Below are 19,754 nucleotides of genomic sequence, written 5' to 3' on the forward strand. Positions count from 1 at the left end.
AAAGTGAGCTTTAAAGTTACAGGTTACTTGAGAAAACGGCGCTTAGAAAATGAATGTTTCAAAACGAATTATTGATTATACTTCCAAAAATCAGACACATTCTCTGCTTAATCGTTACTCCTTTGGTTCTCCACTTGTATGCGCTCTTTTTAGTTTTAGCTCTAGCAAAATCGTGTGGTCCATATCGTGAATAGATTTTGCAAAAGCTACAACGCATACCTATTTTCAGATGATTTTCCCAAATTTAAGAAAAAATAAATACTTGCACTTTGGTACGTGATACCCATCAATTAAAATACTCATTACTTGGTAGAGGTACTCGAGTATATACTTCTAAGTACTGATATCGGAACATCATTAGGTGTAAGAGAACAAGGCACGCCGTGACCAGGAAAATATGTTGTACATATTCTATGAAAACTTCAAAAATTTTACAACTGGTCATAATCAGGTCAACTGAGTCCGCGGAATGGTTTAGGCTCCACAAGGATCGACAATGTACGTTCCCTCACCAGGCGATAGCGCTTTCTGTGCTCCCACAATTACCTGTAAACTGTTTTAATCGCTGCCAAGAGTTAAAGAGTGTCAAAACACTCCTTGGCGAGCCTGGCACTGTTGACCGATTCTCAAGTTATAATCTGGCACTTATTTCAAGGTGGATACTACCTCAGCCTGATAGACTCTGGCCATATACTATTTCAATAGCAAATTTAATGTCGGGTCTCTAAACCTCCGTACCTTTTCTGTCTCCCAGACCTCTTGCTCTGGAATTTAGGTGCGTATCGTACGTTTAAATAAAATATAGAGAAGTAATTAAAAACTTACGTTTTTGGAGATTTAATCATGATATATAATCAAAAAAGTTTACGTGCTTCCAAATCCCTCTGAATTAAAATCATCCCAGTGACGGTAGGAGTGTTGATACTCATTCTCTAAAAAGTTCTGAACCTGAGAGGAAGCGTAATTGTATTCGACAAGGTAGAGAGAACTTCCCTGCGCTAATATGTAGTACATTTTGAACAGGGACTGAGATCGTGTTCCAGTTTTGGTTTAGTTTTGCACAAGAATGTAATATCAAGAACGTTTTCGTAAAAGAACCAAACGGGAACAAAAGTACTGATAGCAATTTGAACGGGAAAAAATTGAGAACAAAAGACCCGGCAACGTTTCCTTAAAGAACGAAATGAGAACAAACCTCTCGAAATAATAACGAAAGTGCCGAAAGTGTTTTTAATGAGGATGAAATAAGAACAAAACCCTGCGGAATGCTCCCAAGGCAAACAAAATGGGAACAAAAGTCTAACGAACTTTCTCTCGAACGACAATTTGAAAACGTTCTTGACAGTTTTGTTCTCACTTTTGTTCTTGTTAAAACACTCCTGAAAGTTTTGTTCTCATTTCGGTTTGGATTTTTAAGCATTATTGTGAACAAAACTACGAGAACTAAATGTAGTTTCGATCATACCTTTTGTTCTCGGTCCTTGATTTTTAAGAAGGTTTTGAAACTATGAATTTATTTTTCCTAAAAGAGAAATTTATTTCGTTTATGCGAGTACGGATACGAATACGAACACAATATCGAAATATTTATCGACAAGGAGATCGATACTATTATCGATATACATATTTCTTCTATTCTTTACGAACAATACGAATTTTAATGCTTATCGATGCGTTAAAGAATTGAAATTTGTAGTGGTCGAAAAGAATAAAAAAAAATATATCGATAATGTTATCGTTTATATCAATAGAATAATTCGGGTTGATATATGGATGTTTCTAAATATATTCTTTGTAAAAATTGCGGTAAAATTTGCACACTATCACTAAAAATTTCGATAAATAGTAAAAATGTGTATTAATTTATGGAAATAGGACGCATTTACGCATACTAATGAAATATTCGTCGTGGAACCAACCCAAAAAACAAAAAAAAAATATGTAAATCAAATTACGTCGCTCCTTCCAGAAGTACCTGCTTCAACTTAAAAGACAGTCCCAAATAGGCAGTTGCGGAATTTTTTTTACATAAGTTTAAAATCGTAGGATCCAACCCGAGTGAAGGATACCTTTCAACACATAATTTTTCGCTACTGTGCGTTGATGCGCATGCACATATACTCATAAATAAATGCATATATGTATGTACATATGTGTATGTGCACCGTGGGACACCGCATTGTTGTTTACGGTACGCGAAATAAGTAAGCATGCGCGAAGTGAGGGCGATAACCACCAGCCACCAACTCAGCAACGCAGTGCTGTTGATGCCAACAGAGTTGAAGAGAGGAGCCCAAGCGCGCAGCTGGAGATGACTTGCTGTTGTTGTAGAACATAAAACCGTAACTGCAACAATTGCTATTTCCCTTTTTTTTGTTTGTTACCGCGATGCACATGATTATTGTTAGTGTTATTTTGCTGCATCTTGCCAATTTGCAACTCTGCCTTAAATTACAAACAAAGCTACTCGACTTACGCCGCTCCGGCCGCCAAGGTAGGCGATCGGCAACAAAAAGTGGTGGCAGCAATTGTCTGCACTGAGGCGCTTTACTGGTTGCAAATAGTCATCATCAGTTTTATGATGGCATGCATGCTGCTGCCGCCGCCACCACCATCAGCAACAAATAATAACAATAGCAACTGCAGTCGAATGCACTTGTTGCATGCCGCGGCCCAAACAGAAACTCTTGTGAGTTCCAGCGCTGAGTGCCTCATTAAGTCGCTTGAAAAGTGAAGAGTTCATCAAAACTACACAAAAACAAAAAATGAAACTAAAAATAAAAATAAAAACATAGTCTGCCGAGTGATTGCCACTTGTTGCTGTCAGTGGCGGTAATTGTTGTGATTTTTTGTTGGCTGCGATAGTTGCTACCGTTGTTGCGCGCCGCATCGAATGATGCATGTTGCCTGTCTGCCGCTGAGCATTCAACTTGCAATTCAACACAGCTAATTGGCGGTCAGACTAAGTGACGCAAATTAATTTAATGCATTCGCATTTTTTCTCTGGCTCGTCATTCTAAGAAATTGTGCACATTTTTCACACTTCTTTCTCGTGCACGATAAGCATTAGGCAAAGACTTTCTTTAAATGAAATTTTTAATGGATTTGTTGCCACTTTGTCTCATTTATAGTGGGCTCTACTGGCTTGCTATTCGCTTAACTCGAATGAGGCTTAAATTTTTCATTGTTTATCACTACTGTTGTTGTTTTTGTGACTATTATTTTTTTCATGTTTTAGACATTTTGAGAAATGCGCAACACGCTCTCGCATTAATGCTGCCCCGCAAACAACTTCCTGCTCTGAACAGCAGGCAGCGTGCTTGTGGCGATCTCGAAAATTCGCATTAAAGAATTTACTACTGTACTGTTCATATGTACATATGTATGTATGTATATATATTTGCACTATAATTTTCATATGTATGTGTGTAGCTGAATGTGCACCTGTTGATGAAGCCATCGCAAATGGCCAAATTTATTTAAACAAATAAAACTTTGATTTATCGCAGCACGCACAGCGTGTTGCAGCATACATACCCGTACTGTTAGCTGATGCATGGCTACGTATGTACATACGTGCATACATATGTATGTACGTCTTCAGCGCCACATGTTGCATGGCGCGCATGCGTTTACGAGCATTTTACCCTCCTTTTTGCTTATACGCTCTGAGCTTACAGCTTTGTATTTGCTGCTGCTGCTCTGAGCCACAAATGCCTTGTTTACTTTGAATTTATTTGCAGGTCAAAACACTTGCAATGCGGTTGTGGGCAATGCGAGCATATCGAACAGTGTGCGAGTTTGGAAAATATCTTCTATGTAGATGAAAAATTTCAAGGAAGACAAATTTGCTGGTGGGTTTTCTCCAATGCCTTTCGGTAGCGATTGGAAATTACAGTATTAATCTATAACGAATATCGATATATATACATACATATCGATAAATTAATCGTTATCGAAATGTTTTTTCTTAATAATAGTATTTCTAAATAAAAAATAATAAATTTTATTGGCATCGATTTTGCTGTTAATTTCGTCATCGATATATTTGGCTTTTAATGTAAATTATCGATTTTTTTTAATTCACTGGATATCAATAAATGAAAATATTAGAGAAAGTAAAAATACCTATTTTTCATTTTCATACATATCGTCACCTGAAATGCAAAAGGACGTAACAAACATCGTCGCTGAAATACAAAAAGACGTAACTAATAAAAACTTCAAAATTCAGTTTTTGATGGATATGATGGATTTCATCGAATTACAACTCTCGCATAATTTTATGAAAAAAACTAAAAAATATTAGTCACGACTTTTACCATTTCAGTTACGATGTTGTTACGTCTTATTGCATTTCAGGTGACGATATACTATTTTTGTAAATGCATTTGTTCAGAATGTCTGACTGTTGTTAACATAATGCTGGGCGCCAAACAAAATTTTGTCTGAAATTTCCCTGCCCTATGCACTCAGAAATTACATAGGGTGCAAAGCTTTCTAATGCTATGATTTTAATTGCACATTGTTATTATTAATCCGACATAACACAGATGAGAATTACAAGTTTTCGAATGAAAAGTATAATATCTCAGTTATGCATACTTTGCATTGCTATGCCCTTTTTACGTAGAAATCAAACCCCATCAGACTTTACATATGTATGTAATGCTGTGCGTTGGGTAACCACTTACACGCAAAGCTCATTTAATAAATTTCTTATGTAACAGCTCTCATGCAACGCCAAGTACGCATAACTGAGGTATAAGAATCCTTTTGTATGGTCTCTCGTATCAAAACGTCGAACGAAACTAAATCCGAGCACAATTTCACCCAAACTTACCCAGTGTAACCCCATTATTAAAACACTTAAGTATTCAATACATATCAATAAACTGAAACAGTTGCAATTGCTCCCATAACTGCTGTCGTTACCGTTGCTGCCGTAACAACTTACTACCCGATTTCCAAGCTAACTGGCGCATTGTTGCAGCATACTGCCTATTGCCGCTGATCGTAAAGTAAATTACATGCAATTGTTGCATGCAGATAATAATAAAAATTCAATTTGTGCGTTAGCCAACAAACCAAAACAAAAAAATCCAAAGACAACAACTGCCTTAACTATGCACCATAGATTTGTGTAAAGACGCATTTTTGCATTTTGCATGACCACAAATCGCTGCGCGACAAGCAGGAAACTTTCGGCAAATCGCTTTGTGGCACAAAAATAACCCAATTCCCAGTGCAAATGTTGCGCGATCGTGCGCGTGCGATTATTTAGAGATCGTAATCGCGTTATCGCATTCGCCATTGTGCGCCGCCATTGATAAACTGCGTGCGATTACGATCGCTCGATGGCGAGGTGCGAAATAAAACGAGCACACGCTTGCTTACCGCTTACTACGAGTACAGGTTGCAGGTTGTAAGGTCAACGTGGCGATAAAAGCAAATGATTGTAAATTTGCTCAGGTTGCTAGGAGGAGTTGGTTAATGGCAATATTGCTGCCGATCGGAGGCTATCGTTTTACAATTGTGGCAATAAAATATTAGCATTTCTGTTTTTTTTCATTTTGTTTGTAGTTTGCTTGCAAAAATTAAGCTGAAAATTGTGCAAAAACATACTAAACTGTTATGTCAACAACAACAAAGCAGAACTATAACATTCCCGTATGTATGTATGGATGTATGCATTGTGAAGATTGTCGCTTATTAACTATTTTACACTCGCATAGTTGTTGGCTGTTGCAATCGTTTGTACGCTTTGCCTTGCTTTTGCATTGTTGCAATTGCGCTACTGCAATTTACTGCACGCAATAAACAGCAATAACGTTTTACAACATCAATTGCAACAAAAATGCAAATTGAAATAAAAATCTTGAAGGTAGCACTTTTTTAGCTCTGAAATTCACGCAACGTGGTAATATAAATTCAATTTGCATGTGATTTCACAAATACATACATATATCGCTCATTTACTTCAATAGTGTCATAACTCAAAAAAGCGAAACTCGAGAAAAACGGCTTCACATATCGTCACTTCAGTGGACCTATCTCGGCAGCCAGTTAAAAAACGCCCTATCTCAGAAAACTTTTCGAGAACGCCCTACTTAAACATTTGATTGAAAATTTGGTCGAAGAACGCCGCATATCAGAATTCGGTTAAAAAACGCCCTATCTCAGCTCAAAATACATTGAAAATGTGCTGAATTAGCGCGTTTTTGAATCGGCAGCTGAGATAGGGCGTTCTTTAACCAAATTCTTAGGTAGGTTTTTTTTAAATAAAATTCTGCAATAGAGCGTTTTTGAAAAGCTATCTGGGATAGGGCGTTTTCGAACTGGTTGCCGAGATAGGTCGATCTTTCGCTCAGGTATCGATATACTCCAATAGTAAAAATGAATACATATTTTGTTCTAGTGAGATACTGGTTCGATACACCAATGAAATTTTTACACAACAAGAGGTAGGGGTAATTTTTCAAATGTTCGTACTATTTCAACCTTACCGTACTTTCGGGGCTTTTTTGCGCTTAGCATTGGATATAACCGAGAAAACATAAAACAAAGACCTTTATCCTTTTAGAAACGATGCATTTCTCTAGCCTCCTATATCAAAATATAAGTTTTCATAAAGAGTAGACTTAACAACTTTTCACTCTAAGCTAGCGATATGTCATAAGATAACTTGAAAAATGTAATGAGAACAATGCTCTGGTTCCGTTCAGCGCCTCTGTTAATTTCCTTAGCTGTGATTTTTTGAAAACTTTAGGGGGAAAATCTATTTGTAGGTACAGTAATGGTGAAATGAGCATATTTTTCCTCATCACGGCAGATGCTGCGTTTGTCATTGGCCAGCAGCCCATCACAGCAGCATGCCTTTTTTGAATTCCGGTTACTCACCAAAGTAGAAGATATCCAAGGTGCTTAAGTAGAAGACATCCAAGTTAGTCGAATATTTTCATATCGAAGCTTTGCCAGATTGTCGGGTCGTCCTGCAAGTAGGTTTTGGTTTTCAAGAATTATATACGATTTCCACGAAAAATGGGTTTCCCCTATATAAATAAATACATGGAACGATATGAGCGCTTTGAGCGACCTCTAAATATTTTTCGATTTCGAAATAAAAACAACATTTTTACCTTTTTAAAATAGTCCTAGGGGACTAGAGCATTAAAATTTCGACTTTATTGTTTCCACATGCTTTTTTGGACCACTCACTGTTAGGTGCTTGGTTAGCAGAGTAGCTATTTACTTAAGGCGGGCTAAAAGCTTAAACAGACGACAGCGTTGATCCGGATTAACTCGGATTTAATCTGGATTAACTGCAGTTAATTCCACGGTTGATCCGGATCAACGCTGTCGTCTGTTTATGCTTTGAGAGAAGGCTCGCTAAGTCAAATTCCGCTATCAAAACGCTACAGTGGCCTGGCAGCCTAAAACAAATTTCGAGGGTATCCTGCTTCCTACGGTAGATTTGGTTTTAAGCCATTGTTACAATTATCTTGTAGATCCATGGCAGAGTCGTCTGCGCAAATGTTAAACGTGTGGAGAATTTTTTTTTTTCAATATTGAGAGGTACTGAATCTAATATGTTTCCATTTTAGCAATGCATTTGGTCCTTTAGCCTTACAGCTTGTCTGAAATTTCCCACCACAGTCCACTAGCCAAAATTTATGTAGGTGTCTAAGGCTTTAGCAGGCGCGGAGGGCAGCGCTCTGTGACGTTTTTGTTTTCATAATAGTGAGCGACTTATCCAGTGATATCCACCAGAAAGTGACGTCATAGAACAAGGCAGTAGTCATACGAAGTGACTACAAGAATAATAAAGTCAAGAAGGCAAATCGTATGAATTGTAGCTCGTGTTTGTAAATCCGTTGCCTTTAGGGCCTTATAACGGATATTACCAGAAAACAAGTAATTCAATTAACATCATTCTAAAATTATGAATTTTATTTGGTTCAAACATCCCAAGTTCCACCAATCAATTTTAAAATTTTGTCATTTTAAGCATTAATAGGCTGATAAATTTAGAGTTGATTGTTGAAATCGGACAACAAATTTTCAAATATTTTTTATCTGTCCTTCAGAATAGTTACTCTGACAATATTAGCTAATACATGAATAAATATATATAATTTAGCGGTAGTAAAAAATACTGAAGCGTAATAATTAACAAGTATTTTTTTTTATCTCTTTGTCTCTTTTTAGGTAAGTCGAATCCTTGGAGTAACTAATGTTGTGATAATCTCCGAATATTCACGCTTGCAAACCAAAATACTCGCGTCACTTTCTAAGAGGTATTTTAGCAATGGTTTAATTAATTAATATTTAGCTACAACAATATATATTGGGCATAGGTTAGGTTAAGTTATAGCTATACATTAAACAGTGAGCGTCAAAGTATACTGACGTTTTAACAATTTTATTTTTTTTTTATATTTTTCACACCAAATTTTTCGATTTTTTTTATAAAAATATATATAGTTCATTCAACAGCAACAAACCTCAGAAATTTTTTTTTTTATCATGCAAAAATGGAAAAATTTAAGAAATTTACCGTTGATTGAGATTGCCGTTGATTTTTGAAATTTTTTTTTGCAAATATTTATTAAAAAATGTATTCTTGTGGTTTCTGCTGTCAAATAAACTATATTTTAATAATAAGTAGGAAAAATTTGGTTTGAAAATATAAATAAATAAAATTGTCAAAAAGTCAGGGTATTTATATATTTTTGACGCTTACTTCTTTACCTAAAAAAATATACACCTATTTTTGTATTTTTTTATGGGGAAAAACAACTTTTCGTAGAAATGGTGTAAAATTCTTGAAAATCAATATTTTGTGATCGGGAAGCTCTGATTCTCTTCAGGAGACTTATGAGTCTCCGATTGCCTTTTCAGGGAGCTTTGGTGAACCTATAAAATAAAGTTACCATGAAAAAATGGTTAAATAAAAAATTAGATATTATTAGTGGGAGTCTCCTTAAGAGAAATAGAGTTTTCCGATCGAAAAATATTGATTTTCAAGCATTCTATATCATTCTACGTTTCTACCCAGCAAACATTTGGAGTCATAAATGAGTCTTTAATGAGTGCGATATAAGGGTGGTTCCCTTCCTCAGAAGGTCGACTTATGTGAGCTTAAATTCATACATCAAATGAGCCTCAATATGGGTCATATTGGAATGTTATTGGCCTCATATACGGCTCATTTTGGACTCTTTTAAAACAAAACAAAATCGGCCTCATAAATTACTACATTCGGACTCTTATTTTAGGTTGTTCTTTGAGTCTTATTGAACGCACTATATTTGCAAAGGCATTCAGCAAAAATTCCTTTCAAATAACAAACATAAATACTTACGTGCATATACACATTCCAACATGCAATCAATAGCAGCAGCGGCAGCTAAATTTTGTTAATTCTAATTATTTTCAATTTCTGTTTAAACAAATTTAGATATACATAAATTTCAAATCTTTATTGTTTTTATATTGGCACAAGGTGCTGGCTCTTATCTTGGATCTTATATGAATTACAAAAGATTCATATAAGGTTAAAAAAATTTTGTTTTTGAAACTCATATTTCTTACCTACCTAGGACTCCTTTCGGACTCATATATGTATTCTGAAGTCTCAGAATATGTCTGCAGGGTAAGTTGTTTTTCCCGTATAAAATACATGGAAAACTTTGAGCGACCTCTAAATATTTTTTATTTAAAATAAAAAAGTGGGGTATATATTTTCCGGTATAGAACAATCCAGGGTCATGTTAAACTGAACCGGAAGCAACATGTTTTTCAGCCAAATTCTTTTTTATTTTTTCCTATAGTTAACTTTTTCTATACGTTGATAAGAAACAAAAAATTTACGAACAGAAAAAAAATGTTCAGCAACATTTGTGCTTGTCGAAGTTTAACTGCTGGAGCCGAGTTCCCATATATATGTACATACATATGTATGTATGTACAGAGTATATATACCACCAGTGATGTGAAGATAGTGAGCGAGAGTTAAACATTTCAACCAAAATTTTTGTAACATCATCAAATATCATGGTTAATATTACCAAAATCTTTCTTGAAAATAAGTAGCAACAATGGCATTGTTAAAATGAAAAAAACTCACTTTGATTCTCTTTTAAGTTTTGGATTGTTAACATTAAGCAATTTTTGGTTGATGCTTTTCTCAGTGTTTGCAATTTTTCAGTAAACCTATCCACCCACGTGTGTACACCTGCTACATATTTATTTTAAAAAAACTGTGTTAGCACAGAAATATGAGGCGGAGATCGCAAATATCCACTGTTGATACATATATTTCATGCCATATTTCTTACCATCACTATCTTAACATCAACTGTCATTTCGCAGTTTGACAACTCAATTTTTCATTTTACCCCGTCATTTAAATTGGGTACAGATCCACCTGATTATCTTGATACTATTTAGGAAATGAAATGTTAAGCCAACAAGTTGCCCAAATAAGAAAAGGGGGACAAAGTTAAAACAGAAATTTGACAGATGTTAAGACACATTTATTTGAAGGTGCAGATGTGGGGTATAAATATTCACTCTTCTTCGTATTTGGAAAACAACAATTCGCCCTCAAAAAAAAAACTAAGTTGTGTCTCAAAAAGGTAAAGATTTTACCATTGCGGATACGCATGCGTTAATTACAGTAAATTGGTATCCCACGCCTGATTTATGTGTTAGAATTCTTGCAAAATTTAGCGATGCTATCGTATGTATTTACTTTACTTCCTTTCACTTGCTTTGCCATTGCCACTTTGGGTTTGCACTTACATACATGCATTGCCACAAAGCTGCACCTGATTTTTAATATACTTATGCATATAGGTATGTATGCATGCATTATTATGCGTATGCTAATCGGTTATGGAATGTAGTGAGTATGCATGTATAGATATACTTAATATATAGAGAAAAGGCATATTTTTAGAATGACGCGTAAACAAATTCTTCCAAGGGCATGAAAGGAAATATTTTACTCAAATCTCAAATACAAGAAACCCAAAGAGATAACTCGCATTTTTACTCACAGTATTATTGATAGAGGCTCTAGTTAGAAGTTCTTTAGATTCTTAGTTTAAAAAAGGATTCGCATTCTTCCAAATATTTTCAAGACCTTTCGAAGTTTTTCTAATATCTTTCCTTATGTTTTGGAACATTTTCGAAGCATTTGGAGATTTTTTTTTTTCAAAAATTTCAGCTGAATTGAGAACAGTGTCGAAATTGCTCAATTTGGGCGGCGTGAAAAAGGGCTTTTATGAAGTAAGATTTTAAAAAAAATTTTTATACCCATATTTCACTATTTAGTTTTTCTTATAAATTAAAATGAATTAAAACTTTCAAACAGGCGGCAACCTTCTACAAATATATTTTCAGCTGTAAGCCTTTTAAATCCTTTCTTTGGCTGCCATATTGCAATATTTACTATATCTTATGAATTTACTTAAACTACAATTTTCTTACAGGTGGGAACTCCATTTTGTTCTATATTTCAAGTTAGACCACTAGCAGTGTATCGGTGAAAACTGCATTTGGCAGTGATGCGCGTACAAACATACAGGCAGACAAAAATTCTAAAAATTGTGAATTTGGCTTCTGCTGCTTTAATATTACAAGTACCAGGCTGACCGAGCTTTGCTCGAAGTTCATATATTTTTTAAAGTTTTCAAGGTTTAAGTATCGAAAAACGTTTTATTTAGGTAGCTTTTGGAAAGGATATTTTGGAAAAAGTCAAAAATTTGGCTTTTTATATGTTGTGAAAAAAGTAATACGCGGAAATACGCTGGAATGAAGTGTGCACATATTGAGCGTACACAAAAATTGCTTATTGAAATTAACAAAATTTTTTTTTGTATTGAAAATACTTGCAGTCCTCATCACAAATATCTTTGGACTAATGTTCTCAAAAATACCTTTCATTTTATACCCATATTGCGTTGTTTTAGTTTTGTTTTTTATAAAATTCAAAATAAGTGGCAACCTTTCTCTAACACATGTATATTTTAATAGATAACAATTAGTATATAAGCAAATCATTGCTGAAGAACTTACTGTGCCTTTATTTTATAAACAAAAAATTATATAAATGTGGGATTCAAATTAAGTGGCAACCCTATTCAAAAATATTTCTAGTTTGGGAATTTTTAAAAAACCTTTCATTTGACACCCATATTATGATGTTTTATTTAATTTCTAACAAATTTCGAATGGGTGGCAAGCTTTAACGAGTATTCACGGAGGTAATAGCTATCTAGGTAATCCTATTATGCGAAATATATCTGTATAAAAAATTGCATTTAAATCGTTAGAGTCGTTTCCGAGAAACCTATGGATATTTAACAATACAAGAATTGCTCGTTTAATCTAATGCTTCAGTAAGCGAAGCAAATGATTAATTACTCTTCATGTAGCTACAATTTCAATTTACTAATATCACTTTTCTATTTGTATTTGTCGATTTTTATTGGCATGTTTATGACAGCTTTGCCAACAGATTTCAATTTCCCAAACATTTTCATACAAAATGCAAATCTAATATGACTTGGCCGCCATTTCGTACGCATACCTGAGTTATTTTTTCTCAGTTAAAATGTATGCTAATTTAGCTGCAGGCATGTACATACACACATTCATGTATTAATGCAGACGTATGAATGTATGAAAAATTGCAACTCAACCCCACAATTAACTAAATACTACACGCAACGAAAATTGAATAATTGATTTACATGGAAACTATGTATGTATGTACATATGTAGGTGAGTATATCGGCGCGGCGGTAATTGCTGGCTGTTGGCTCAACTGGATTTTGCGCTTGTCTTCACATTGCAACAAATTTTTGGTACAATAAAATTTTCCAAAAATAGTATCTGTGGGAATTACACTGAGTGTCACTAAAATGTGACCAGTCTGAGAGTATAGTCTTTGAGTTGCCAAATGCGCCCTCAGTGCAGTTGTTATATGTACTTTATTTACTTGCAACATATGCACTTTGACTCATAAAAATCTGGCGTCTGTCTCATAAATGGGATTCATACCTAAAAAAAATATAAACTTAATATAATGAATCTCCCATGAAAATCAATATTGCGTACACCATAAAGGGTGTCAGGTTATTTGAATAAATACCAGTCTTATGAAGAGATCTCTTAAAATGTATTATCCATTTAGATTTCTTTAGATGGGCTACCTGCTGCTAAGTAAACCTCTACATATTTCTTTTAGAGTATTTCTTATCTTTACTCTCACTAGTTCGTCAGCTATGTATTTCTATAGAGGAGAGGCTATGAGACATCGAGTGGCTTCACTAATTAAAATTTATTGAACCAGCAAACCCCTACAGTGGTAAGTTACAAAGAACCTATAGTTTAGTGAGACCCCAATGAAATGAATCCCACAGCCTGCTCTATAGTTGAGGGTTGAGAGGAATAAAGTTGAGACACAAATACATGTGCTCGAAAAACTTGCGATGCTGGCAGATAGAAATACTGCCTAAAAATTGTATCAGAAAATAAGAAACCCGTCAACAGTTTCAAGACCGTGGCTTGTTCCTGCAAAGAGGAATATGACCGTTTGGCAGCAAACATCCATAGTACACTCGAAATATGGAATAAATACTTCTCAACGCTTTTGAATGGCAATGCCGATAGGGCGCTTGTTGAGGAAGAACCCAGACTGCTGACGGAGCTAGTCAAAGTCAGTTACCGCAGTTCAGCTCTATTTTTGAGATGTCTAACTTCCCGATTTGGTAGGCTCCCAATCACTTTAGTCGAGTTTTTGACATGGCAGAGCATTGACAGAGAAGATGCTCCAAGGTTTCCCTGGTATCCCAGCACTTCGTACACCTGTCCACGATATGCCCCTGTGCCCAAAAGTTCTAAAAATTAATTCCCATATGGCCGTAGATCTACCTGCAGATTTAGCAGTAATATTCCAGCAACTTTTCGCGGTTGACCTAATGCGCCGTAAACTGAGGATCATTTCAAGAACAGCCGTTTGAGTGGACCTCAGCGCTCCCGTTTTGCACAGTGCCGCGAGGCGCTAAACCTTCTCCATTGGCCCGATGTACGAGGACTTTTTACCACACCAAAACGCCATAGAGCAGTATTGGTCTAACTATTGCTTTGCAGAAGGGCAGCTGACGGACCCCAAGTGACTTCCAGTATTATTTTGCATGCATAGAGGGCGTTTTCTCCACACTGCGAGTCCACAGCCGCTTACTATCCGAGACTATGCCAAATGTTTTCTGTGAAAGCTACTTAGTCTGGGGGGTCTCCACACTGGTTCCTTATACAAGTATTCTTTTGACGAGTAGAAGCCAGTTTTGTCTGCGTTAACCCCCAGCCCCACTCGAGATGCCCATTGGTCAATGACTTTCAGGGTGATTTTCATTAAATTACTTATGGTGTCTAGGTACGTTCCTGCAGACAGGTAATTTGCGAAATTTTTTTTAACTCAGCCAAATCAGCAAACGGCTGTAGCGTTAACTAGGAATAAGTAGCCACTAAGTATTAAACGCGTTACCATTTGGGAATGGTGGGAGAAGCGTTAATTCTCCCTGCGTTGGAAAGACCAATTACACTTGCACTTCATTCGAAACTCTATTACTTCCCCGCTCTAAGTCTCCACTCTCCCTAAGCGAATCAGCTATGAAAAAATTCTTGCATTTTGTAAAAGCTTTGCGGCGCTCGCTATTTGTCGCGTAGTTTCTGCAAAATAATTTGCTTTTCTTCTCACATTTTTATTTACTTAGTTTTAGTTTGTTGTTGTTGATTATTTTCCAAGTAAGTATTTTTCAGTACGCAAACTGCTCGTACACTTGCTCAATTAAGTACTTATGCCTTGTGTGGCATGTGTGAATTATGCGTGCAACTTCGGCAATTTTCCCATGCATCTGATTTGCCGCCGCTGCCGCCGCCTTTATCGCCGCCATCGGCGCGCCGCTGGCATGCCTCATGCTTTATGCCTAAACGAATGTGAATGCGTTAATTGGCAAATTGGGCAAAATGAATGAAACTAAATGTGAGAGATTAATGCCTAAATTACTATAATCATAGTCGAGATCAGTTGTCAGCGGCGGCAGCGGTAGAGCTAGCTGTAACAAGTGCACAACCAACAAGCACTTGATTAATTTGCAAATTGTCGCGCCACCAGCAACGGCCGACCGACGAGAGGTACATAAGTACACAAAAAAAAGTGCGTTTATGTTTGATTGGCGGCTTTGTTGGCGTTCCTCCTTTACGATGACTGAACGAATGCAAATTGTTGTTGACAATGTATCGTTGCATGTCCAACAAAGTATGTCGACAGCAATAATAATTACTCAATTGAACGTTGCAGCGCGTCGCGTCGCGCCAGGCCGTTGCGTTCGCTAAAATGCGTCGGCTTGTCTATCTGCCAGCGAGCGAGTCATGCGGCTAGCTACAGAGGGGAGGTCCAAACTATACCAACTGTACGTACATACATATATGTATAATGGGATGCAAATGAGTCGCTGTCTGTGTCTGGCTAGTATGCCTACTTGTGGCTCACCGTACAATCGTCTGATAGCGACAACTATAATAACAACAACAACACAGAATTCAGTGTTCCCCTCCAGCATAAAGAACGCACCTTTTTATTACGCAAATTTTAATAATCAAGCAATTAATGCAACAACCTCGTCGTACAACAACAACAAGAGCAACAAAGTAACTTGTCCATCGCTATGTGCAGTAGCAAGCGTGCGCGCCAACAATAGCCGACAGTGGTGTGTTGTATAAAAAAAAGTCGTCAATTAAACGTACAACCAACAAATTAAAATCGGTCAAAGAGGTGCGAGGTCAAAAGTTGAAAGCAGACAAGGAAAAATGAGCTAAAAGCGCATCCACGCATTTGTTTGCTACAAAAGTGGTAGGTTTGCTTGCTGGCTGGCTGCCTGGCTGCCTGGCTTTTGGTGCTGTGTGTTTGCGTGTGTGTATGTCCGTGGCATGTGGCATGCGGCATTCACATGTTAGTACGCGCACAAATTGCAACCAGAAATGCATGTCAGCAGCGCTTTTGTATGCAAACAACGTAGGCACACAAGAAAGGGGCTGAACGTGAGGTGAGGTGCGGTGAGTTAAGCCGAGCTGTGCTGAGCTGAGCTGCGGTCCGGTGGAAGATCTCGGAAGCCTTGGAATTTCTATTTGCATGTATTTTACTTGCAATCATTTGAACTTAACTCACTAACAATTGTATGTACATTAGGGTGGTCCAAAAATACATGTGAACAAGTAATTTTTAAGCAAAAAACAAAACCTACATCAGTTCTCATATAAAATTTTATATATATTTCATGATCCAATGCTCGGATCAGTATGGGACTACTTCTGAGACACCACCTCTCCGATGCAAAAAGAATTATCGAAATCGGTTGACGTGGTCCAAGGTTATGCGGAAAAATAATTGACCCAATATTTTTATTTCAAAAATGTTTATAGGTTGCTCAAAGTTTTCCATGTATTTTATATAGGAAAAAACAACTTTTCGTAGAAATGATGTAGAATTCTTGAAAATCAATATTTTTCAATCGGAAAATTATGTTTCTCTTCGGGAGACTCCCAACAATAATACCGAATTATTTACAAATAATAACCATTTTTTCATAATAACTATATTTTATAGGTCCGCCAAAAACCCCTGAAAATGCAAAGGGGGACCCATACATAAAAAAATAGCTAGTATTAAAAAATGGTTATATAAACAATTTGGTGTTATTATTGGAAGTCTTCTGAAGAGAAACAGAGCCTTCCGATCGAAAAATATTGATCTTCAAGAATTATATACCATTTCACGAAAAGAATACATATATACATATTTAAAACACTTGGAAAACTTTGGGCGACCACAAAATTTTTTTTTGATTTCAAAATAAAGAAATAGGGATATATTTTTCTCCTAGGGGGTGGGAGCAATAATGTTCCGACATTACCAGGCAGTTTCTGTAATTCACTTCCGTCTAATTTGAATTCAAAGCGGAATTTATTGATATTCAATCGGAAGTGAATTGCAGAACCTGCCTGTATTTTTGGTTTTACTACCCTAATGCAGATACATATGTATGTAATGTGAACAGCGGTAAATAACGTCGGGATAGCATTGCAAACGGCAAAGAAAATTTGTGTTGAGCTGTCAAAAAGCCACAGCGTGGTGGCGCATGAGGAGTCGTGTTAAATCGAATGCACCGAAAGAAAAAGTATTTATTACGCATGTAGAAATGTACATACATAGTTTCATAAAGCAACAGAATTATCGGATTTCCCATGATAAGGTTAACTTCAATGATTTCTTTTTAATTTAGATCATAGGACTAGGTGTGGCGCTCTCTAAAGCAAGCTATACATTTGATATAAGCAGATATAAGTCAAAAATTTACCTGTCCGACACAGATTACAATTTTTTTTGGCATAGTTGGCGATGGCAAAAGATTATTTCTGTGGCTCTATTGTGTAACCAGTGAGCGACAATTTTCGGATCGATATCGCACCTTTGCGATAAGTTTGATTTTTATAAAAATATTCTATAAAAATTTTCTAACGATTTGTATCGCAAAGTTTGAAATTTTCTTTTCGATCATACTTATAAAAGTCATTAGTATAAGTCATAGTAAACTTTTGTTTCCCAACACCTTGTTAACTGCGAAAAATATTAATGACATTAGTACGAGTGATTTAAAAAATAAAAGTCGGTGGCTGATTTATATTGATGACTTTTAAAAGTAAAACTCACTAACTGATTTTTATTGATGACGTTTATAAATAAAAGTCGCCAATAACTGTTGTCTAAAAGCATAAACAGACGGCAGCGGACTTAATCCGGATCAACTGCAGTTAGTTCCCGAGTTGATCCGGATTAAGTCCTAGTAAATCCGGATCAACGCTGCCGTCTGTTTAAGCTTTAAAAAATACTAGTGAACCAACATGGCGTCCAAACGCACAAAACTTAATAAATATTCCAAATGTTAGTCAGAGTTATGAGAGATCCGAGTGCCAGTGAAACGCAGTCTGTTTCATCAAATTTCAAATCACCCTATATCGATGAAAAAAGTTCTTAATAAAAAAAAAATAAAAACTTGACCACACATGTACAGGTAAAGTCTTTAATTTGACCTCAAATTTTGGAAATTCCCTTTCAAAAGTATTCCCAAAATAAATCGTGGTAAATCTCTTTCGTCTTATATTGTGATGATGATTTCAATGAACTTAAGAACTAATTTGAATTTGATTGTTCGAACAAATGGAAACCCTCCTAAATAATTAAATTATTTGAATATATCTTTTTAAACACGTAGCAATCCTCTTCAAATATTCCAAATGTCAAACCAAAGATTTCTTAACATTCTTTCTTTTGACCACGGTATTTTTATATTTTATATTCTTTTTGTATTACTTAATTGAGTTAGACCTTTCAAACAGGTGGCAGCCCTCTTCAAAAGTATTTTCAAGCTTAATCCTTGTTAACTTTATTCCGCCTGACATTGCGATACTTATTTTAATTAACTAATGAATTTATTGGAATTTGATTTTTAAACATGTGGCAACCCCGCTAAATGCACTTCAGAAATAAAAGTTTCTCAAAGCCCCTTCGACTGATACCCATATTTTAATAACTCATTAAACTAATTAAATAATTTGAATTTAACTTTTTCTAACTTTCGTTCAATCGTTCGTTAATACTTCTTCGTTTAACATCCAAATTTTGATGTTTCATATAACCTGTGTATAAGTAAACTAAAATCGACATCTCAAGCAGGTCGCAACCCTCTTCAAAATATTTTCAAACTACTACTTTCTAAAACCCCTTTCATTTGGTACACATATGGTGATACATATTTTTCTTACCTAATATCATAGTACTATGAATATATGAAGCATAAGATAAGATGAATAATATGATTTTTAAAACAAGTGGCAACCCTCCTATAAGTCAGCTAAGAAACAAAGCTTTTCAAAACCATTTGAGTTGATACCCATTTTGAAAGGTGGCAACTTTTTTCGAAAAAGTAAAACCTTATTGCACATACAGTCCAAGCCTTTTAATATAACACCTCATTTCGGAAAATCGAACGAACGGTGCGGATATGAGGGCACTGATTATTAAATAATTTGAATTTAATTGCTCAACAGGTGGCAACTCTTTTACAAAAATATAACCAGTTTGCACATCTACCGGCCAAGCGTTTTAATTTGACACCCCATTTTTGAAAATCGAGCGAATGGCACAAAAAATGACTTCGCGTATTATATATAGATAATATAATAATCAAAAATAATTGTTATTTTGGATTTATAAAATAAAAGTCTAAAATAACGGTTATTTAAGGGGTAATTAAATAATAGTCAAAAAATAATTGTTAAAGGGCGTTTTTTTAATAAAAGTCGTAACTAACGCGGTCCCTGATTTGTCCTCCTTTTTAAAAAGAACCCCAATGCGATGTTGTTTTGACCAGGGCTTGAACCCAGGCCCTGCGGAGTGGAAGCGCGCACTGATTACCAGTACACTACAGCGGCCGCCGCTTAAAAACAAAGTTAAAATAATTTCTCCTCACTCTCATTGCGGCAGCTTCTGTAGAGAGGACTTATTTATATTTACCATCGTTAGGGTATCGGGGCAAATGTACAGTGCCCGGTAGAGACTATTCAAATTTATTGAGTTTCGGAAGATCTTTCCTGTTCCGCCTATACCGCACAATCATCAACAT

At 35.8% G+C, this 19,754-nt stretch overlaps 1 protein-coding gene across 1 annotated transcript in view; it reads left to right on the forward strand.

Moving 5' to 3' along the window:
- The first annotated feature begins 8,230 nt into the window (after positions 1–8,230).
- The window catches only part of mamo (maternal gene required for meiosis), a 180,624-nt gene continuing 169,100 nt past the window's right edge, over positions 8,231–19,754 (forward strand). Inside the window, exon 1 of the mRNA XM_017610313.1 lies at positions 8,231–8,297. The gene's annotated coding sequence lies outside the window, so the exon portion shown is untranslated. The remainder of the gene's footprint in view (positions 8,298–19,754) is intronic.

This window comes from Rhagoletis zephyria, unplaced genomic scaffold, assembly GCF_001687245.7.
Source record: "Rhagoletis zephyria isolate East Lansing unplaced genomic scaffold, Rhagoletis_zephyria_1.1 Rzeph_scaffold_00300, whole genome shotgun sequence".
NCBI lineage: Eukaryota > Metazoa > Arthropoda > Insecta > Diptera > Tephritidae > Rhagoletis > Rhagoletis zephyria.